The 3,791-nt window shown below is 43.0% G+C and overlaps 1 protein-coding gene across 2 annotated transcripts in view; it reads right to left on the bottom strand.

Moving 5' to 3' along the window:
- The window catches only part of rhobtb4 (Rho related BTB domain containing 4), a 41,122-nt gene extending 40,368 nt beyond the window's left edge, over window positions 1-754 (bottom strand). Inside the window, exon 1 of one of the 2 annotated variants that reach the window (XM_068604749.1) lies at window positions 665-754. The gene's annotated coding sequence lies outside the window, so the exon portion shown is untranslated. Of the gene's footprint in view, window positions 1-28; window positions 214-664 lie in introns of those variants that run through there. The other variant, XM_068604750.1, reaches the window with a different exon arrangement.
- Between the last annotated feature and the right edge of the window lie 3,037 nt (window positions 755-3,791).

Below are 3,791 nucleotides of genomic sequence, written 5' to 3'. Positions count from 1 at the left end.
TGGATGCAAACATCGAATCACAACTCACACGTTTTACAGCACTTGCTCCGACTCCGCCTGGACTTGAAAGTCCTCAAATTATCGGTTTCGTTTCTAAGCGCTCGTGTTTGGTGAAGACCTGCCGGGAACTGACAGAAGAAATAGACTCCCGGCTGTTGCAGCCGAGAGACGCCAAGAGGAATGTAATTACACGAAGACTGCTGCATGTTGCAGAAGCAGCAGACATGCTCTTGTTTGCAGCCCCCCCCCCCCCCCCACACACACACACACACACACACACACCCCGCCCCCTCGCTATTGTGTCTGGGCTGGTGTCAGCCTGTGGTCCTGATGCGAGTTTGTTCCACGTCCCTTTGTTGTTTCCGTCACACCAAGAGGAGGGAGCACATGGAGGAGAGAGCCCCTTTCGACTTTCTTTTGTCTGTCTTTTTCTTTTAGTAATGACGCGACTCTGACTTTACATCATACATGCACTATAGGGATTTTTCCGCGATCGTTTTTTTCCGCACATGCATTTTATCCTCATGTGTAATCGCATCTCAAATTATTTCTATTGATTTAATGTGTTCATTTCCCATGTATAAAAACAGCATGTCCTATAATAAAAGTCCATTTGGATTTTCCTCCGCCGCGCCCATCTTTTTTTGTCCTCGACTCCTCTCACCTAATTTCTCGCCAGAAGTTTAGTCCTCGCTGGGTAGGAGTGACGCGGTTGTCTCTGTCTCTCTCACGCTCCTCTTCTCCCGTTGTCTCTCTTAGCGGCCGCAGAGCAGTTATGTTTCACTCTAGACCAGCCTTCACCACTACAGCACGCCAGCGTCTGACAGCGCAGTGACGACAGCCACATCGCTTATCACCAGTGCCACACCCATCCATTCATAAAGTAGAGCGCGTGCCAGCCTCCAGGCCGGACTGTGAGCACGCGGGGTGGTAAAAGATGCATAGGGACATGTGAAATGATATCAATATGCCACGAATTTGAGCGTCTCATACATTAAATATATACTATTTATGTAAGACTTTTACCATCTTTAGAAATGCAATAGTTATTTTCCACAAGGATAAATACTGTATCTATAAAGAGGCAATATGCAGTAATGTAACACACTTAGTGAGTTGCATTACGTTTGGAAACCTGCATATTTCACAGATGGCAATAACTGAAACAATAACTTAGTGTATGGAACATTTGATGATGACTTCAATGTTTTGAAAGCGAAAGAAAAAACATTGTTTATCATTTTATGATGGTTAACACAATATTTTGGACTGTCAGTTGGCGAAAACAAGAAATATTGAATTGGTTAATCAAGAAAATAATCTTAAGGTTATGCAAACAGGTTAGTGTCTAGTTGAGCCACAACAGTCCATGACACTTCATACACTGTGATATACATAGCTAACATGAACATGAACTTGAACAACTATGTGATCTTGCTTAAAAGCACTTCAGGAGGGCAGGTGCTCACCGCCTCTGGCTTAAAGTGGCTCCTCCCTGCTTAGACGAACATAATGCTGACTATATGTCCACATAACCTACCTGTTTGTGAGAGGCTGTGTAACAGCATTTCAACACCTTTGTTTTGATCAAAACCCATTTCATTTTAAAACCATTTGGGTGGATATTAAAAAACAACAAGACGTTACTGAACACTTCAGGGAGAATTCTGCACAGTCATACTGAAGTTTACCGGAGAAGCCATTAATCACGAATCAAACACCTTCTATGTGCTTCAAACATGTTTGTGGCCAAACTCCTCTGACATTGATACCCAGGAGATGCCCAGTAAACCAGAGCTGCATGGACTTCTTCAGTTGTCACATATTAACAATAGCCAGACAGCTGGGGAAGCTGAGAGACTCTTGGTGTTATCAAAGTATTGCTGAACTAAGTCATGGAGATATAATCAAATTACAAAGTATTCAACTTCCCTGTTTATAAAGCAAGCAGGGAGAGCATGGCAATGTACAAAATGACAGAAGAAGAAAAAAAGATTCAGTCTTCAGTGTCAATTTCTTTATTTGAATTATCAAAAAAGCATGACAGGATTTGTCATAAAAGAATAATGCTGTTTTCTGTATATGCAAGTCTGTCAGGAACTTGGCAGAAGCATACATGTCAGGCTGGGGCTGTGAGAGGCCCCCCAGTCTCTCACAGATTCTCTATGACTCCTGCTCAGTTAGGCATCTAAGACAGCAAGTGCCCTGTGAAGGGAACGAAGCGGCCTGCCCAGGCTTGCTCCTATCTCATCTTGCATGCAAGTCCTAGGCAACCATCATTAGCCTCACACACAGAGACACACACCATTATAGATGGGTGGCGGAACATCATGCTGTGTCCATGACAGGGATACCATCTTGGGATGAACTACTGTGTGGGTGTGTGTCTACCGTACACCTGTGTGTATTGCGCGACACACAGGTGTACTGAACCTTTATCTCAAAGTGTCTTGTGCAGCACTTTTCCGCTGCCAGTGAGCCCTGCAATAGCACTATTGATGCAATCGCATGGGCACAATAGGGGCACAATAGGGGTATAATGGGGGCGTCCACATGGTTCACCCCTCTCTCAGTAGCTCTTCTGATGGAGTAAACCGCTGATCCCAGAGTTGTGAAAGGCTTGCGTTGGCTGAATTTCCACAAACAAACAGAGGACACAGCACTCAACACAGACTCACACTCATACGAATACACACAGAAGCACATAAACAAACAATACCAAACTCACACGCACAAAAAACAGGGATCTTTGTCCCCGCTCAGATCGATTTCACTCAGCAACTCTGTACCTCCACTGTGGCATGTTAGGAAACACAATGGCTTTGGCACCGTCCATCGAAAGCCCACAATGACATCTAACTTTGGGCGCTGACCGACCACAATGGGCCTGTCTTTGCCTCTTTGCCTCTGCTATTCTTCAGCCTGATCTCTCAGACAAAGCAGTGTTGCAGAAGTGCCAATTGAGCTTGAACAATTGCTCACAAAGGAGGCACTGACTTGGTGTTTCCATCCCTCATGCCAACTGTACCACATTCGGGGCAGTGTGGTGTGAAGGTAAATTGGCATCATATGCAGGCAACTTGATTTTGTTAACAATAATTTCATGAGATTTTACAATTGGTATAAACTCAGGTTTAGTTACTTAGGTGACACAAGGTGATACAATAAAATACCACATATATTATCTGTTTCAAATCGTAAAGAAAAATTTGATCCCAGGAGATTTCAATAGAGTCGGTTACATTTTGAGGGATTTTAGCATTATTTCTTAGCATCTTGTCAGTAGAACTGTTCCTGTTTTCATTTTATTAGGACAGTGACAGTGTCCCAGAACAAAACAAGAAATATGAGTCAAATTAAATAATTACTTTGAGTCTGAGACAGATCTACACAACAATATCTTGTGTTTCTGTTGAGCCAGGAAGCGGTCATCCAATAGAGTTGTGAATATAATTTAAATATATGTCCCTAATCGGATCATCAAAGGACTGGCAGTTTGAAAAAAAAAAAATCCTGTCACAAGAAAGAACCTCCTCCTTACCTGCAATAAAAACTCCAAGATTGTTGTTCTGCATTTTATTTATTTTTGAAGTGCTGTTTGACACATCATGACCCCACTACATTTGGGCACACTGTGTGCATATGTTTAGAGACCTAAAAAAAAGCAGGACTTGTGTAATTATGTTTTGTTGACCGAGAGGCCAAATGTCACTTTGTCAGTGTGGATAGAGATCTGATAAAGCATGACATAACCACAACCTCGAGTTTATCCCTCTATCTACCCATGCAGC

This window comes from Clinocottus analis, unplaced genomic scaffold, assembly GCF_023055335.1.
Source record: "Clinocottus analis isolate CAN_PGR_092001 unplaced genomic scaffold, fCliAna1.0.p SCAF_7, whole genome shotgun sequence".
Taxonomy (NCBI): domain Eukaryota; kingdom Metazoa; phylum Chordata; class Actinopteri; order Perciformes; family Cottidae; genus Clinocottus; species Clinocottus analis.
Note: the sequence above shows the minus strand (reverse complement) of the source record. Positions and strands in the feature narration are given on the sequence as shown.